At 43.2% G+C, this 18,670-nt stretch overlaps 1 protein-coding gene, 9 non-coding genes and 10 pseudogenes across 10 annotated transcripts in view; all 20 read left to right on the top strand.

The window, feature by feature from the left end:
* The window catches only part of LOC140294513 (protein NLRC3-like), a 1,060,349-nt gene that overhangs the window by 961,986 nt on the left and 79,693 nt on the right, over positions 1 to 18,670 (top strand). The window lies entirely within an intron of this gene.
* Positions 146 to 264, top strand: LOC140298003 (5S ribosomal RNA). Its single transcript, XR_011913689.1, has one exon. It is a non-coding gene; the product is annotated as a 5S ribosomal RNA (ribosomal RNA).
* On the top strand, positions 534 to 652 carry LOC140311308 (5S ribosomal RNA; annotated as a pseudogene).
* LOC140299634 (5S ribosomal RNA) lies at positions 922 to 1,040 on the top strand. Its single transcript, XR_011914751.1, has one exon. It is a non-coding gene; the product is annotated as a 5S ribosomal RNA (ribosomal RNA).
* LOC140297758 (5S ribosomal RNA) lies at positions 1,310 to 1,428 on the top strand. The gene has a single exon (XR_011913466.1). It is a non-coding gene; the product is annotated as a 5S ribosomal RNA (ribosomal RNA).
* LOC140297706 (5S ribosomal RNA) lies at positions 1,698 to 1,816 on the top strand. Its single transcript, XR_011913417.1, has one exon. It is a non-coding gene; the product is annotated as a 5S ribosomal RNA (ribosomal RNA).
* On the top strand, positions 2,086 to 2,204 carry LOC140313129 (5S ribosomal RNA; annotated as a pseudogene).
* Positions 2,474 to 2,592, top strand: LOC140313122 (5S ribosomal RNA; annotated as a pseudogene).
* On the top strand, positions 2,862 to 2,980 carry LOC140299622 (5S ribosomal RNA). The gene has a single exon (XR_011914750.1). It is a non-coding gene; the product is annotated as a 5S ribosomal RNA (ribosomal RNA).
* Positions 3,250 to 3,368, top strand: LOC140312245 (5S ribosomal RNA; annotated as a pseudogene).
* LOC140299581 (5S ribosomal RNA) lies at positions 3,638 to 3,756 on the top strand (annotated as a pseudogene).
* Positions 4,026 to 4,144, top strand: LOC140297586 (5S ribosomal RNA). The gene has a single exon (XR_011913308.1). It is a non-coding gene; the product is annotated as a 5S ribosomal RNA (ribosomal RNA).
* On the top strand, positions 4,414 to 4,532 carry LOC140298204 (5S ribosomal RNA). The gene has a single exon (XR_011913872.1). It is a non-coding gene; the product is annotated as a 5S ribosomal RNA (ribosomal RNA).
* LOC140303000 (5S ribosomal RNA) lies at positions 4,802 to 4,920 on the top strand (annotated as a pseudogene).
* Positions 5,190 to 5,308, top strand: LOC140293610 (5S ribosomal RNA; annotated as a pseudogene).
* LOC140298867 (5S ribosomal RNA) lies at positions 5,578 to 5,696 on the top strand (annotated as a pseudogene).
* Positions 5,966 to 6,084, top strand: LOC140294636 (5S ribosomal RNA). The gene has a single exon (XR_011912802.1). It is a non-coding gene; the product is annotated as a 5S ribosomal RNA (ribosomal RNA).
* On the top strand, positions 6,354 to 6,472 carry LOC140301080 (5S ribosomal RNA; annotated as a pseudogene).
* On the top strand, positions 6,742 to 6,860 carry LOC140294815 (5S ribosomal RNA; annotated as a pseudogene).
* On the top strand, positions 7,130 to 7,248 carry LOC140294899 (5S ribosomal RNA). The gene has a single exon (XR_011912819.1). It is a non-coding gene; the product is annotated as a 5S ribosomal RNA (ribosomal RNA).

Raw genomic sequence — 18,670 nt, 5'->3', positions numbered from 1 at the left:
TCTCAGTTTCAACTACAGATAATAATCACATCAGGGATGAAGATGTGCCCACTACAAGTTAGCCTTTCTCGGCAATTATCTGGTTACATAGAGGAACCGTATGATTCCAGTACCTATATAATGCACATTGTTCACAGACATTGTTGCTTAAAGCCACACCACCCTGAATATACCCGACCTCGTCTGATCTCGGAAGCCAAGCAGGGTTGGGCCTGGTTAGTACTTGGATGGGAGACCGCTTGGGAATACCAGGAGCTGTAAGCTTTTTCTCTTCTCTCTACCACCTGCATGTCTTTTGTTGCAACGTCTGATCACCCTGTGACACATGAGGAAGTTGGTCATCTTCAGCTGCTGCTGCTTTGTTGGCAGCCACAAAGTGATCTGAGAGTCTCAGTTTCAACTACAGATAATAATCACATCAGGGATGAAGATGTGCCCACTACAAGATAGCCTTTCTCGGCAATTATCTGGTTACAAAGAGTAACCGTATGATTCCAGTACCTATATAATGCACATTGGTGACAGCCATTGTTACTTACGGACACACCACCCTGAATATGCCCGACCTCGTCTGATCTCGGAAGCCAAGCAGGGTCTGGCCTGGTTAGTACTTGGATGGGAGACCGCTTGGGAATACCAGGTGCTGTAAGCTTTTTCTCTTCTCTCTACCACCTGCATGTCTTTTGTTGCAACGTCTGATCACCCTGTGACACATGAGGAAGTTGGTCATCTTCAGCTGCTGCTGCTTTGTTGGCAGACACGAAGTGATCTGAGAGTCTCAGTTTCAACTACAGATAGTAATCACATCAAGGATGAAGATGTGCCCACTACAAGTTAGCCTTTCTCGGCAATTATCTGGTTACATAGAGGAACCGTATGATTCCAGTACCTATATAATGCACATTGTTCACAGATATTGTTGCTTACGGCCACACCACCCTGAATATACCCGACCTCGTCTGATCTCGGAAGCCAAGCAGGGTTGGGCCTGGTTAGTACTTGGATGGGAGACTACTTGGGAATACCAGGTGCTGTAAGCTTTTTCTCTTCTCTCTACCACCTACATGTCTTTTGTTTTAACGTCTGATCACCCTGTGACACATGAGGAAGTTGGTCATCTTCAGCTGCTGCTGCTTTGTTGGCAGACACGAAGTGATCTGAGATTCTATGTTTCAACTGCAGATAATAATCACGTCAGGGATTAAGATGTGCCCACTACATATCAGCCTTTCTCGGCAATTATCTGGTTACATAGAGTAACCGTATGATTCCAGTACCTATATAATGCACATTGTTCAAAGATATTGCTGCTTACGGCCACACCACCCTGAATATACCCAACCTCGTCTGATCTCGGAAGCCAAGCAGGGTTGGGCCTGGTTAGTACTTGGATGGGAGACTGCTTGGGAATACCAGGTGCTGTAAGCTTTTTCGCTTCTCTCTACCACCTGCATGTCTTTTGTTGAAACGTCTGATCACCCTGTGACACATGAGGAAGTTGGTCATCTTCAGCTGCTGCTGCGTTGTTGGAAGACACGAAGTAATCTGAGATTATAAGTTCCAACTGCAGATAATAATCACGTCAGGGAAGAAGATGTTCCCACTACAAGTTAGCCTTTCTCAGCAATTATCTGGTTACATAGAGGAACTGTATGATTCCAGTACCGATATAATGCACATTTGTCACAGACATTGTTGCTTACGGCCACACCACCCTGAATATGCCCGACCTCGTCAGATCTCGGAAGCCAAGAAGGGTTGGGCCTGGTTAGTACTTGGATGGGAGACCGCTTAGGAATACCAGGTGCTGTAAGCTATTTCTCTTCTCTCTACCACCTGCATGTCTTTTGTTGCAACGTCTGATCACCCTGTGACACATGAGGAAGTTGGTCATCTTCAGCTGCTGCTGCTTTGTTGGCAGCCACAAAGTGATCTGAGAGTCTCAGTTTCAACTACAGATAATAATCACATCAGGGATGAAGATGTGCCCACTACGCATCAGCCTTTCTCTGCAATTATCTGGTTACATAGAGTAACCGTATGATTCCAGTACCTATATAATGCACATTTGTGACAGACATAGTTGCTTACAGCCACACCACCCTGAATATGCCCGACGTCGTCTGATCTTGGAAGCCAAGCAGGGTTGGGCCTGGTTAGTACTTGGATGGGAGACCGCTTGGGAATACCAGGAGCTGTAAGCTTTTTCTCTTCTCTCTACCACATGCATGTCTTTTGTTGCAACGTCTGATCACCCTGTGACACATGAGGAAGTTGGTCATCTTCAGCTGCTGCTGCTTTGTTGGCAGACACGAAGTGATCTGAGAGTCTCAGTTTCAACTGCAGGTAATAATCACATCAGGGATGAAGATGTGCCCACTACGCATCAGCCTTTCTCTGCAATTATCTGGTTACATAGAGTAACCGTATGATTCCAGTACCTATATAATGCACATTTGTGACAGACATAGTTGCTTACAGCCACACCACCCTGAATATGCCCGACGTCGTCTGATCTTGGAAGCCAAGCAGGGTTGGGCCTGGTTAGTACTTGGATGGGAGACCGCTTGGGAATACCAGGAGCTGTAAGCTTTTTCTCTTCTCTCTACCACATGCATGTCTTTTGTTGCAACGTCTGATCACCCTGTGACACATGAGGAAGTTGGTCATCTTCAGCTGCTGCTGCTTTGTTGGCAGCCACAAAGTGATCTGAGAGTCTCAGTTTCAACTACAGATAATAATCACATCAGGGATGAAGATGTGCCCACTACAAGTTAGCCTTTCTCGGCAATTATCTGGTTACATAGAGGAACCGTATGATTCCAGTACCTATATAATGCACATTGTTCACAGATATTGTTGCTTACGGCCACACCACCCTGAATATACCCGACCTCGTCTGATCTCGGAAGCCAAGCAGGGTTGGGCCTGGTTAGTACTTGGATGGGAGACTACTTGGGAATACCAGGTGCTGTAAGCTTTTTCTCTTCTCTCTACCACCTACATGTCTTTTGTTTTAACGTCTGATCACCCTGTGACACATGAGGAAGTTGGTCATCTTCAGCTGCTGCTGCTTTGTTGGCAGACACGAAGTGATCTGAGATTCTAAGTTTCAACTGCAGATAATAATCACGTCAGGGATTAAGATGTGCACACTACATATCAGCCTTTCTCGGCAATTATCTGGTTACAAAGAGTAACCGTATGATTCCAGTACCTATATAATGCACATTGGTGACAGCCATTGTTACTTACGGACACACCACCCTGAATATGCCCGACCTCGTCTGATCTCGGAAGCCAAGCAGGGTCTGGCCTGGTTAGTACTTGGATGGGAGACCGCTTGGGAATACCAGGTCCTGTAAGCTTTTTCTCTTCTCTCTACCACTTCCATGTCTTTTGTTTTAACGTCTGATCACCCTGTGACACATGAGGAAGTTGGTCATCTTCAGCTGCTGCTGCTTTGTTGGCAGACATGAAGTGATCTGAGATTCTAAGTTTCAACTGCAGATAATAATCACGTCAGGGATTAAGATGTGCCCACTACATATCAGCCTTTCTCGGCAATTATCTGGTTACAAAGAGTAACCGTATGATTCCAGTACCTATATAATGTACATTTGTGACAGACATTGTTGCTTAGAGCCACACCACCCTGAATATGCCCGACCTCGTCTGATCTCGGAAGCCAAGCAGGGTTGGGCCTGGTTAGTACTTGGATGGGAGACTGCTTGGGAATACCAGGAGCTGTAAGCTATTTCTCTTCTCTCTACCACATGCATGTCTTTTGTTGCAACGTCTGATCACCCTGTGACACATGAGGAAGTTGGTCATCTTCAGCTGCTGCTGCTTTGTTGGAAGACACGAAGTAATCTGAGATTATAAGTTTCAACTGCAGATAATAATCACGTCAGGGAAGAAGATGTGCCCACTACAAGTTAGCCTTTCTCAGCAATTATCTGGTTACATAGAGGAACTGTATGATTCCAGTACCGATATAATGCACATTTGTCACAGACAGTGTTGCTTACGGCCACACCACCCTGAACATGCCCGACCTCGTCAGATCTAGGAAGCCAAGCAGGGTTGGGCCTGGTTAGTACTTGGATGGGAGACCGCTTGGGAATACCAGGTGCTGTAAGCTTTTTCTCTTCTCTCTACCACCTGCATGTCTTTTGTTGCAACGTCTGATCACCCTGTGACACATGAGGAAGTTGGTCATCTTCAGCTGCTGCTGCTTTGTTGGCAGACACGAAGTGATCTGAGAGTCTCAGTTTCAACTACAGATAGTAATCACATCAAGGATGAAGATATGCCCACTACATATCAGCCTTTCTTGGCAATTATCTGGTTACATAGAGGAACTGTATGATTCCAGTACCTATATAATGCACATTTGTGACAGACATTGTTGCTTACAGCCACACCACCCTTAATATGCCCGACCTCGTCTGATCTCGGAAGCCAAGCAGGGTTGGGCCTGGTTAGTACTTGGATGAGAGACCGCTTGGGAATACCAGGTGCTGTAAGCTTTTTCTCTTCTCTCTAGCACCTGCATGTCTTTTGTTGCAACATCTGATGACCCTGTGACACATGAGGAAGTTGGTCATCTTCAGCTGCTGCTGCTTTGTTGGCAGACACGAAGTGATCTGAGAGTCTCAGTTTCAACTGCTGGTAATAATCACATCAGGGATGAAGATGTGCCCACTACATATCAGCCTTTCTCGGCAATTATCTGGTTACATAGAGGAACTGTATGATTCCAGTACCTATATAATGCACATTTGTGACAGATATTGTTGCTTACGGCCACACCACCCTGAACATGCCAGACCTCGTCTGATCTCGGAAGCCAAGCAGGGTTGGGCCTGGTTAGTACTTGGATTGGAGACTACTTGGGAATAACAGGTGCTGTAAGCTTTTTCTCTTCTCTCTAGCACCTGCATGTCTTTTGTTGCAACGTCTGATGACCCTGTGACACATGAGGAAGTTGGTCATCTTCAGCTGCTGCTGCTTTGTTGGCAGACACTAAGTGATCTGAGAGTCTCAGTTTCCGCTGGAGAGAATAATCACGACAGGGAAGAAGATCTGCCCAATACGCATCAGCCTTTCTCAGCAATGATCTGGTTACATAGAGGAACTGTATGATTCCAGTACCTATATAATGCACATTTGTTACAGACATTGTTGCTTACGGCCACACCACCATGAATATACCCAACCTCGTCTGATCTAGGAAGCCAAGCAGCGTTGGGCCTAGTTAGTACTTGGATGGGAGACCGCTTGGGAATACCAGGTGCTTTAAGCTTTTTCTCTTCTCTCTACCACCTGCATGTCTTTTGTTGCAACGTCTGATCACCCTGTGACACATGAGGAAGTTGGTCATCTTCAGCTGCTGCTGCTTTGTTGGCAGACACGAAGTGATCTGAGAGTCTCAGTTTCAACTGCAGGTAATAATCACATCAGGGATGAAGATGTGCCCACTACATATCAGCCTTTCTCGGCAATTATCTGGTTACATAGAGTAACCGTATGATTCCAGTACCTATATAATGCACATTTGTGACAGACATTGTTGCTAACAGCCACACCACCCTGAATATGCCCGACCTCGTCTGATCTCGGAAGCCAAGCAGGGTTGGGCCTGGTTAGTACTTGGATGAGAGACCGCTTGGGAATACCAGGTGCGGTAAGCTTTTTCTCTTCTCTCTAGCACCTGCATGTCTTTTGTTGCAACATCTGATCACCCTGTGACACATGAGGAAGTTGGTCATCTTCAGCTGCAGCTGCTTTGTTGGCAGACACGAAGTGATCTGAGAGTCTCAGTTTCAACTGCAGATAATAATCACGAAAGGGAAGAAGATGTGCCCACTACAAGTTAGCCTTTCTCGGCAATTATCTGGTTACATAGAGGAACTGTATGATTCCAGTACCTATATAATGCACATTTGTGACAGACATTGTTGCTTACGGCCACACCACCCTGAACATGCCCGACCTCGTCTGATCTCGGAAGCCAAGCAGGGTTGGGCCTGGTTAGTACTTGGATTGGAGACTACTTGGGAATACCAGGTGCTGTAAGCTTTTTCTCTTCTCTCTAGCACCTGCATGTCTTTTGTTGCAACGTCTGATGACCCTGTGACACATGAGGAAGTTGGTCATCTTCAGCTGCTGCTGCTTTGTTGGCAGACACTAAGTGATCTGAGAGTCTCAGTTTCCGCTGGAGAGAATAATCACGACAGGGAAGAAGATCTGCCCAATACGCATCAGCCTTTCTCAGCAATTATCTGGTTACATAGAGGAACTGTATGATTCCAGTACCTATATAATGCACATTTGTTACAGACATTGTTGCTTACGGCCACACCACCCTGAATATACCCAACCTCGTCTGATCTAGGAAGCCAAGCAGGGTTGGGCCTGGTTAGTACTTGGATGGGAGACAGCTTGGGAATACCAGGTGCTGTAAGCTTTTTCTCTTCTCTCTACCACATGCATGTCTTTTGTTGCAACGTCTGATCACCCTGTGACACATGAGGAAGTTGGTCATCTTCAGCTGCTGCTGCTTTGTTGGCAGACACGAAGTGATCTGAGAGTCTCAGTTTCAACTGCAGGTAATAATCACATCAGGGATGAAGATGTGCCCACTACATATCAGCCTTTCTCTGCAATTATTTGGTTACAAAGAGTAACCGTATGATTCCAGTACCTATATAATGCACATTGTTCACAGATATTGTTAATTACGGCCACACCACCCTGAATATGCACGACCTTGTCTGATCTCGGAAGACAAGCAGGATTGGGCCTGTTTAGTACTTGGATGGGAGACTGCTTGGGAATACCAGGTGCTGTAAGCTTTTTCTCTTCTCTCTACCACCTGCATGTCTTTTGTTGCAACGTCTGATCACCCTGTGACACATGAGGAAGTCGGTCATCTTCAGCTGCTGTTGCTTTGTTGGCAGACACGAAGTGATCTGAGAGTCTCAGTTTCAACTGCAGGTAATAATCACATCAGGGATTAAGATGTGCCCACTACATATCAGCCTTTCTCGGCAATTATCTGGTTACATAGAGGAACTGTATGATTCCAGTACCGATATAATGCACATTTGTCACAGACATTTTTGCTTACGGCCACACCACCCTGAATATGCCCGACCTCGTCTGATCTCGGAAGCCAAGCAGGGTTGGGCCTGGTTAGTACTTGGATGGGAGACCGCTTGGGAATACCAGGTGCTTTAAGCTTTTTCTCTTCTCTCTACCACCTGCATGTCTTTTGTTGCAACGTCTGATCACCCTGTGAAGTTAAGCAGGGTCGGGCCTGGTTAGTACTCGGTTGTTCTACTGTACTTCTCTACAAAAACCAAAGAGGAAGCTGCTGTCCCATCAAAATTCAACGTCTTCAAGATCAAAAAAGAAGTCCAGTTGCTCTTATGAATACTCTCCATCATTTCAGTTTATTTCTGACATTCAGTTTTTCATAGCACATGATGACTGTGTTGAAAATATGTGCAACAATGTAAACCACCAAGATATTCTGAATAATAATTGTATTTATTTTCACTGAGGCTTGTGTAAACCACAGACTGTATTTAGTGTAAACTGTGTTTTCATTACTGAGCTGATCTCATTCACCTGATGACACTCCTTAACTGTCACTGTTGAAAAATCCCTCCAATTATTTACAGTTTAGATAGAAATTGTTAGAAACGATTGTTTTTAATGTCCCTCATCAGGATGTAGAGTCATTACTGTGGTGAAGGAGTTTGTCCAAGTTTGTGGTTGAGTTAATGTCTGAAATCATGGGGGATGGATGGTAACATCACCGTCCTTTTGTCTTTCAGATCAGTGCAACTTCTTCAGGTCTTTGGTTGCATGGATGTTATTATCATGCAGGAGTCTTGAGGTCAGAGGTCAGTTTGGGATCTGTCTGAAGCCTCAGTTGAAAGAAACAGAGTCGTTATCTTCTATCACCATCTGGAGCCTCCACTTTTTGTCTTCTACACCTTTGCCTGTCCCCACACAGGTTACATTTCAGACCTCAACCATCTGAGCTGTGAAACATCTTCTGCTTCAGATGCTCATCACAGATAGAAGTTCTGACAGGATCTCCCACTCCTCCATTATAGATGTACAGAAATCCCTGCAGTGGTTTAGAGTTCAGGGTTTTGGGGGCATCAGATGGACCGTGATGTTGTCAGAGTACAGTCACGTTATTTCAGGTTAATATATTAAAGCCACTTTTTCTCTCACGTTCATCCCTCTGTCCAGATAAAAATGATGCTTTTCTCCGCTTAATAACAGAGCTCATCAGAGGTAAAAGTAATCCTGCCTCCTCAGTTTAAATCCCCTCACTGACCAGGATGTATATAGACTTAGCTGCATAACAGCATGATCATAAAATAAAGCCTTTATCAGCACCTCAGACTGCAGCCTAACATGAAATGTTATCTGAGCCGCACAGAAATCACTGATCTGCTCAGCTGGGTTTTCTCACTTCTGAACAGATGTTTGCTGTGAAGCGTTTTGTTGTTTCCTGCCAACTGAAAAAGGCTGGAAAAGAAGTCATTCTGCTGTTTTATGCTGTTTGTGTTTTCAGTGTGGACAAGAGTGGACAAAACACCACAGGAACTCCATCTTAAGATGCAGCTTCTTTTCTACACAGAGACAAAGAGACAAAGAGGGTTTCTATCAGACTCAGCCTGAAGACACCAGTCAGCATACAGAGCTCGATAGATAGATTATAATCAAACATGTCTGATGCAGTCAGTTTGCAGGTTAGGGGTCAGCTCTGCAGGTTTTTACCTCTTCTGAAGTCCAACAGCCGTATGAGAGCTCATGTTTCACGTCACGCACTTGAATGCATCAGTCTGAAGATTCAGGTGAGCATTTCAGCAGAAGATCATGATTTATGAATTTCAAGCTGCTGCAGAGCAGGGCTGATTATATAAATGTAAATGAAAAGCATGAAAATACTAAGAAACAGCAACATTTACATTTCCTGTACAGCTGCCTGCTAAAAGTATCGGACAATGTTGATCTGATAGAAACCAATTTTCTTCATGTTGAGCTTTAAGTGGAAGGTTAATGAATTTATCTTTCCCTTCAACAGAGAACAAATAAGAATTCAACAACCCCTTGAACAATCCTGCCTGGATTGAGGTGAAACCAGCACTGTTCCCTTGTTCCCTCCCCAAACTGATCTGAAGCTGGGAGGATGTGTGAAACCATTGTGTGATAGTAGAGGAGCTCTTAAGTGAAGATCAGCTGATCAGCTGCAACAAAAGGAGGTGGAATTAGTTTTGTATCACAGCACAGACGGTGTTTCTGCTCTGAGAGTCACACACTGCTCTGCCAAATGGAGGAAATGGCTCAGAAAAGTGTTAAACTGGACCTGGAAACCTTCTCTTGTTCGATCTGTCTGGATCTACTGAAGGATCCGGTGACTATTCCCTGTGGACACAGCTACTGCATGAACTGTATTAAAGGCTACTGGAATGGAAAGAATAAGAAGGGAATTCACAGATGCCCTCATTGCAGGAAAACTTTCACACCGAGGCCTGTCCTGGAGAAAAGCACCATGTTAGCTGATTTAGTGGAGCAGCTGAAGAAGACTGGACTCCAAGCTGCTCCTGCTGATCTCTGCCATGCTGGACCTGAAGATGTGGCCTGTGATTTCTGCTCTGGAAGAAAACTGAAAGCCATCAAGTCCTGTTTATTCTGTCTGGCCTCTTACTGTGAGAAACACCTTCAGCCTCATTATGATGTGACTCCATTCAAGAAACACAAGCTGGTGGAGCCCTCCAAGAGCCTCCAGGAGAACATCTGCTGTCGTCATGATGAGGTGATGAAGATGTGCTGCCGTACGGATCAGAAGTCTATCTGTTATCTCTGCCCTGTGGATGATCATAAAGGCCACGACACAGTGTCAGCTGCAGCAGAAAGGACTGAGAGGCAGAGAGAGCTGGAGGGGAGTCGACAACAAATCCAGCAGAGAATCCAGGACAGAGAGAAAGATGTGAAGCTGCTTCAACAGGAGGTGGAGGCCATCAATCAGTCTGCTGATAAAACAGTGGAGGACAGTGAGAACATCTTCACCGAGCTGATCCGTCTCATCCACAAAAGAAGCTCTGATGTGAAGCAGCAGCTCAGATCCCAGCAGCAAACTGAAGTGAGTCGAGTCAAAGAGCTTCAGGAGAAGCTGGAGCAGGAGATCACTGAGCTGAAGAGGAAAGATGCTGAGCTGAAGCAGCTCTCACACACAGAGTATCACAACCAGTTTCTACACAACTACCCCTCAGTGTCAGCACTCAGTGAGTCCACACACTCATCCAGCATCAATACCGTCCTCTGAGGTACTTTGAGGATGTGACAGCAGCTGCGTCAGAGCTCAGAGAGAAACTACAGGACATTCTGAGAGAGAAATGGACAAACAGCTCACTGACAGTCACTGAAGTGGATGTTTTACTGCCACAACCAGAACCAGAGCCAAAGTGCAGAGCTGCCTTCTTAAAATATCCATGTGACATCACACTGGATCCAAACACAGCAAACACATATCTGTTAGTGTCAGAGGGGAACAGAAAAGTGACAGTAATGAGACAACCTCAGTCTTATTCTGCTCATCCAGACAGATTCACGGAATGGTGTCAGGTCCTGAGCAGAGAGAGTCTGACTGGACGCTGTTACTGGGAGGTGGAGAGGAGAGGGGGAGGAGCTGATGTAGCAGTCGCATACAAGAACATCAGCAGAACAGGGAATGAATGTGGATTTGGACGTAATGACAAATCTTGGGCATTAAAATGTTACCAAAACAGTTTTGAATTTTGGTCCAACAAGATGAAAGCCTCCATCTCAGGTCCTCAGTCCTCCAGAGTAGGAGTGTACCTGGATCACAGAGCAGGTATTCTGTCCTTCTACAGCGTCTCTGAAGCCATGACTCTCCTCCACAGAGTCCAGACCACATTCACTCAGCCGCTCTATGCTGGAGTTAGGATTGGATGGACTGGAGCCACAGCTGAGCTGTGTGAAGTGAAATAAAGGTATTCAGTCAGTTTGTTGCTGAGAGTTCATTGCTGTGATGTCTCTGCGCTGCTGTTCTGTTGTTTATTTGCTGCTTTTTCCTGTTTCTGCAGCCATGGAGGATATCGCTGCTAATGCTGAGTTTTATTCACAGAAAGATTTCTCCACATGAAAATCTAAACTTCTCTGAGCTCTGAATGTTAGTTGAATCCTTGTGTTGATGTGTTTGTATGTTGTTGTTTCTCTTCCACTTCATGGAGCCAAACAGAGAAATCAGCAGACCTTCCTTTATCACAGATTCTTTTCACATCTCATCACTTTGTAAATGTGAAAATAATTCTGCAGTTAAACTTACTTTGATCTGTTTCAGAGATCAAATGTTGCTGCTGCTTTGAAAACTCTCAGTAATGATCTACTTGGTAACCCAGAAACTAAATGTTCTGATTCTGGATGTTTTTCTGGAAATAATAAATTGTGGATTCCTCCTGATCATGAATTGTGTTTCTGTGAAAATGGGAGTGAGGCTGTCACACCACCAGCATCCCTCATGGTGGCAACACACGGCGGCAACAAGTAACTGCTTTGTTTCAGAGATATTTGTTGAAACCCATCTGTGGCTGGAAGAGTTGCTTTGGTTCAGGATCATATTCTGGGTTTCACCTGTTTGCTCACAAATGCTTCAAACTTGTTTCTGAACGTGTTCTGAGATGTTGGAAGAAACTCAGAAAACAAAAAGAACGACATGAAACTTCAAAGTGATTCAAATCAAAGCTAAATGTAACAATATTATATGATGTCAGTCATTACAGGAGATGTCATTTGTTCTCAGAGACAAGAAGTGGAAGAAGAATTCTTGGACATAAGTTACAGAATCAGAACCACAGAGATTTTGTTTCAGGTAAAAACTGTAGATTTACTTTTGATTTTTACTCAAACTACAAAACATTCATATGAAAACATATTTGAATGTAAAAAATAGAATAAATGAGGCAGAATGGCACACTTTGGAATAACGTGTTATGGAATGATTAAAGGTGATGTGTGTGATCTTACATCATATTCTATGATCTGATTCTGTTCTTTCTGATGTTTTTTAGTATTAGTCTGAATGTGCTGAAGTTATCAGATGAATGTAGTGGACTAAAAGGTACAACAGAGTCTCTGAATGTGGTGGAGCACAAATAGAAAGTAGCACAAGCTAAAAATACTGAAAACATTGTAATTATGTTCAGTATATTTAGTCACTTTCTGCTGCTGTCAGCGATGGACTTTTCAAAGAAATCTGACTCAGCTCTGATCATTAATGAGAATATGATGAAGAAAGGATCATGTCATCCAAATGAATGAAAAGGTTTTGTGGTGGGGCTGAGAACTGTTTAACTCTCATTGTTCTGTTCCACGTATTGTTTTTGGATCATCACAGGTACGAGTTTGGGTGGAGCGGGTCAGAGTAAAGTGGAGTTTCCAGCAGACTCCTCAGTTTCAGTCGGGTTTGGAGACCACAGACGGAGAGGTGACTGCGCTGTTTGGTCTGTCACTTATTGATAAAGTTAAAGTTTACAAAAAAACAAACAATAACAGGAAGAAGTTCCCTGAAAGCAGCATCAGTGTTACAGGTTGTGAGTCCTGTGAACAAACTGACACAGTGTGATATTACAGATGTTTAAATCTCTCTTTTCTCATGTCGTCCTGCAGGTTCACAGCTGAAATCTGAAAACTAACAGAGGACGCCTTCATCCTGCTCACAGGGATGTGGAGGAGGTTAAAGCTCCTGTTCTGTTCATTCAGACTGAACTCTGCCTGTGTTCTGCTCACTTTGACTCAGAACATCTTCGCTGATTTTAAGTCGTAATACAGACATATTACCTACAGTCCCTTTCAACTATATATAGCTTATAGGCCTCATTGAGCTGAGTTTATACAACTAATTTCAATCAACCCAAGAACACCCTCAGACAGAGACTGGTTCATCCAAAGGATTAAACGCCCGAACACAAACTGGGTGGTGTTGTGTATGCAGTGCAGCAAAGACTGTGCAGACCTCTTTATAGGAGAGACCAAACAACAGCTCCACAAGCGCATGGCACAGCATAGGAGAGCCACCTCTTCAGGTCAAACTCAGCAGTGCACCTACATCTCAAGAAGAAGGGACACTCTTCTGAGGACAGTAATGTCCACATTCTGGACAGAGAAGAGATGGTTTGAGAGAGGAGTCAAGGAAGCCATGATCATTGGAATCACACAGTCTTAAAGTGGAGCTTCTTCTTCTGTTTCTATGCAGCTGAACACTCACATCATGATGATGTAATGAAATAAATTTAATTTCACATCCAACAAGGTTTAAAGTTAATATTTATCAGCTTTGATGCTGCTTCCACATCTCTTATTGTCTTTAATGCAGCTTCAGCTGTTATTTGATGTCTTTTGTTGAAACATGTGATCACTTTATGACACATCAGGAAGTTAATCAGCTTAAGCTGCTGCTGATTTGTTGGCAGACGCCTCAGTTTCTCTTTGGCTCTCAGTCTCCATGTTGCCAATCCTGGATCTGCTGAGATGTCCCAGGTCATTGTTGGCTTTGATCCTCATACATTTAAGTTTGTCCTGAGAAAGGAGAAGTTCCAAAAGGTGTAAAAGGGACTGCTTTTGCATTTGACACAACCTATATCATGCCAATGTTCATTTGGGGCTGCGGTTTTTGCTTTAGTTTCAGACTTGTTATTAGGCTGGAATGTTGAAGAGTTTCTGTGACAGATAGGCCCCAGTCCCCCTGAAACCATTTAAAGCAAATGGAAGGACGGAGAGTTTGTCCCATTTAATGTAAAGTTATCCTGAAGAGAATAAATGACCACAGACCATCAGCACCGGCCTCCTCCAGGGGCGTGTTCTCTCCCAGGTGCTCCTCTCCACATACACAACTGCATGTGCCTGGAGAAGCTAAAAAGCTTACAGCTCCTGGTATTCCCAGTCGGTCTCCCATCCAAGTACTAACCAGGCCCAACCTGTGGTTGTTGTGGCTGTGTAAGGATATGAAACTTAGGGCCGCCCTTCCTTCCAACTGGCAGGACAGCTGCACAATGACCCAACTACTGATGTCTTTCCATCTGTTCCCTGTGGGGGACTTTAAGGCGTTGGGTGACAAACTCTCTCCAGAAAAGCTGCGACGTCTCAAGCGTTGAATCAAGTTGCTTCAGTGTTTTAATCTTTTCTTTTCTGGTGGCTAACAATAAATAAGTTTTGATTGTTTATATTACATCGACAAGGCATTGCTGAACAATTATGTCCAACTTCCCCTATGGCATGGCAAAATAGAACTGCTTTGGATATGTTACTGGCAGAAAAAGGAGGGGTGTGTAAAATGTTTGAAATGTTGCACATTCATTCCTAACAATACTTCCCCAGATGGCAGCATCACCAAGGCCTAAAATTCAGGGAGTTCCTGCGTTCAATTATCCCTTCACAGGGAAGATTGAGTGGTTTGGCCGGTGGAGCGTCAGTTGTAGCAGCCATACCTGTCACCTGTGGTTGTTGTTGTATCCCATGCTTAAGCTAGATTTATACTCTTCCAGAACGTTGACAACGTGACGTCTTCATTGAGCACTCGAAGTTCTGCATCGAGGGAACACGTTGCTCTGCAATTCACCATGCCGGTAGGGAGGTGTGGCTGTGTGTTTGTGTGGTTTCAGAGGTTATAGCCGAATCCATGCTTTTTCTTCCGGTCACAGTTAACAACAGTAAACAATGGCAACCGAGGTGGAGCAGCTGTATTTGCAGTTGGAGCTCATCAATTTTGAAGAACAAATGCTTAAATTGCAAATGTTGAAGCGCAAGCGACAGAGAAGACGTTCGCGGGGGTGGTCTGTACGACCAGCCGAGGATGGGAAGGGTCTCTGAGTCTCATTTAGAAAGAATTCTTCTTGACATCAACACAACAGACATTTGAAACAGTTTCACAGCTTGAAGTTCTCTTGCCCTTTTAGTGTTGGAACAGCGTTAACTTTCAGCTTCAGTCATGAGCATCACACAGCTGTCTGGTCAGACTGCATTAAAGATTTCTGGGTCTTTGGGGAAGATAATAAGGGTCAAATTTCCCTCGTAACCAAACACACATTTTCTTCAAAAATATCTCTGAAAAGCATGAGAAGTGTTGACATCTGACCTTTAATAAAATGCAGAACAATGAAATACAGACTAGTGTAAAGCTAGACTTCACATTAAAATTAAATTATATATTGTGTCTACAGATGTTGTATATTTACATAAATACCCACAGCTTGTGCAAAGCTACTTCGTGAATCTTAACTTTAAACAAAATATAAATGTTCAGTATAACAGAATAAAATATGTTTCTAGTTTCAAACAGATTGCATATAGTTCTGTCCATACACTCATAATCAATGCCATGTTTGTCTTGAATGGTGGGAGAGCTGGCCACAGTTAAAACAATCCCAACAATTTATAAAGCACTTTCAATAGTTCTTCAAACATGTGCTACCCACAGAAAATTCAGAACAAAAGTCTTGACAAGAGAAGGTGGTAATCCACACAAAATAGTTTTAATCTGAACAAAAGAAAGGCTTTTGATTGGTAGTTACTGTTCCTGCTCCCAAGTTAACGTTGTCTTATATGCTATAAAATTTGTTGATTTAAACCAGTCTGCAGTGTGAGTATGTTCGTGTCTCTTTAGACTAGATAATTGAGTGAAAGCTGCCCCACACTGACTACAGCTGTAAGGTTTCTCTCCTGTGTGAATACGTTGGTGTGTCTTAAGATGGGAATTCGTAGTGAAAGCTGCCCCACACTGACAACAGCTGTAAGGTTTCTCTCCTTTATGAAGCTTCTGATGATACCTCAGATGTGATGATCTTTTGAAAACTTCCCCACAGTGCTTATAGCGGCACCATCTGGATCCCTTTTGGGCTATATGTTTCTGCAATGACAGAGAGGAAGAAGACTTTGATCCTTTTGAAGTTAACACAAAAGATTTCTCTAATCTAACCTTTGCTAACCTTTGGACTGGACCTGGACGGACCCATCCACACAGGTCTCAATATTTCCGATCAAACGTGAAGGCCGAGGTTGTGTTTATAAGTACCCTCAGCTATCAGTACTATGCTCTGATGTGTTCAGCACACATTCAGGGTTTTAAGCAGTAAACTCTTGCTTTTTTTGCTCTTTTACTAATTATTTTTTGTCAAGATGAAACTTTGAAAGGGAATTTGTGCTACAATAATTCTAAATGATAGAAGGAAGCACAGTCTTGTCCAAGTTGTACACTTAAACACCATTTAAAGGTTGGGCTGAAAAAGGTTGATGAATAATGGTTTAAATTAATAAAAGTAACAGTTGTGGTAATACATAGCATTCTTTACACTAACCCTTTGTTCCAGCTTACAACCCAGTGGTCTACAGCCATTCAGCTCAACAGCAAACAGGGAAATAGTCTTAGCTTCACTCTAAAACAACTATTTACACTGAGGTAGAGAGAGCTACAAACCTGTCATTTAACATTTAACCATTAAAGTATTACCACCACCAGGTTTAATTGATGTAATCCAGAGACTATAAACACAAATAATGAAGATTAGCTCCTGAACCTCTCAAATCTGAAGCCCACCACAACAATCTCCCCACTGATTTTCTTCCAGCAGATCATTTAGCCTGCAGCACATCTGTATCTCCAGTTCAGAGAGAGAGGAGATGAAACCAGGAAACACCAGAACAAGCGGAGGATACACGGAACTTCAAAACTCGTCCACATGTCTTTAATGTCCTCCACACTGACCTGAAGCCCGGTGGAACCAGAGGATGAGCCGGCTCTGTTCCTGGTGGAGGGGTTCGGATCCTGGTTCTGCTGCTCCATTCTGGTCCTGGTCCTCCGACTGATGGACTCTGTCTGCAACTGTCAGTACAAACAATAAGATCCAGCTGTGGCGTGCAGCATGTTTTTACACACACCCACTTTTCTTCTTCTCTTGATAAGCTTTCTGAACAGTTTCTAACCATCTAGTCACATTTCATTAAACTTTTAACTGTGGTTTTTATTCAAATTCCTGTGAACTTTAAACTGGTTCTTTAAAGACCCACTAAGGTCACAGTTCAAAATATTTGGAGCTTTTTGATCTAATTCAGAAAAAAATTAATAATATACTCTGTAGAATGACACCCACTGTGTGCAATATCCCATGAATGTCATCTGAGTCAGTGTAACATGATCAACTTAAATCATTTTACTACATTAAGACAAAGATACTGTTTGAGGAAAGGGTCCCAATATCATCCCAAAGCCTGAAGTTCAGATTTTCTCTGTTTCTAAATTTGTTCTCATTTCCAGAAGCTGTCATGGATCCAGGAAAGTAACAGAGTAATCTCAGATTTGTCACAGGTTAAACTCTGAAGCCCACGGTTCAGCACTCAGGGAGCTTCAGTCTGGACTGAGGCTTGACACTGAGAAGACGTGATGTTTCAGTGGGGGAATGATCTAGTTCTGTGTGGCGAACAGCACGTCAGCAGGAGCTGTTTGACTGATCTGAGACACTCTGAAGAACAACATGAAGTGGACCATTCTGAGGCTGTCATTTAAATATAAATATAAATGTTTTTCTGGCATCAGAAGTGCTCGTCCAGTGATTCATTCCAGAAAGCTGCTTTAGTGAAACCTAAAGAAACTCACAGACCTTTAAAACTCTGAAATGTTTTTCAACCCAAATAACCTACAATCTCCTTTATTTTAATTACGAAATGATCTTAACTGGTAAACTTATGTGTCCAGTTGAAGTGTGAAAAGTGATCTTGTGTTGTGGTCAGATCGGAGTATCAGCTCCTAAAAGTTGCACAGATCCTCCTAATAAGGATAATTTTAGCTCCATTTTAACTCCAGATGTGGGCTTTATGAGTAAATATATGTACAACCTTTTTATAATGCCATCAATCCTTGTTGATTCGTGGATAAAATAAAATATTGGATATATAAAGAAAACTGAATAATGAAGTTTTCATGAGACACTTCTGAAGAGGACAGTCAGACTGTCTTTTAATGGTGTCTTTCTCAGAGTGTAAATCTGAGAAATCGGACACTGATACTGAGGATAACTGTGTATTTCTTCTGCTCGTGTGATACTTTCCTGGATCACCGACAAGTTTTTATAATAATGCTATGACTCCTCTTCATGTTTTTGCTCCAGTTTTATCAAAAAGCCAAACGATACCCAGATAAGCCTGGAAAGAACTATTCTAAATTTTACAATGATCATCAAACTTTTTAAATGACAAAAGATTTCAGCAAAACTACAGAAATAAGTTTATAAAAAAAACTGTTAAAAACGGTTAGAAAAGGGCCCAGAAGTATGTTTAACACACAGCTAAAAGGATAAAGCTCCATGTTATTTGTCCATCTGGCCGGCTTAGGGGAAATTTATAGCTGAGGCTGTGTGTCTGGTATTGCAGAGCATTAGCATTAGCATTAGCAGGACATGCTAACTGTGAATAGCAGCCAGGTTATTTAAACTTTTTCACTCTCTGGTGCATGTTCTGACTGCCCGTGTCCAGCTGCAGGAATCAAACCAATGACACAAAGCAATTTGAAGGCATTTCTGCAAATGTTTGACCGCTACATGTATTCTTTTCTTGACTTACCTGTACGCAG

Source organism: Leuresthes tenuis, unplaced genomic scaffold (assembly GCF_036924035.1).
Source record: "Leuresthes tenuis unplaced genomic scaffold, fLeuTen1.0.hap1 SCAF_1, whole genome shotgun sequence".
Classification (NCBI taxonomy): domain Eukaryota; kingdom Metazoa; phylum Chordata; class Actinopteri; order Atheriniformes; family Atherinopsidae; genus Leuresthes; species Leuresthes tenuis.
The sequence above is the reverse complement of the archived record's forward strand: the minus strand, read 5'-3'. Positions and strand labels throughout refer to the sequence as shown.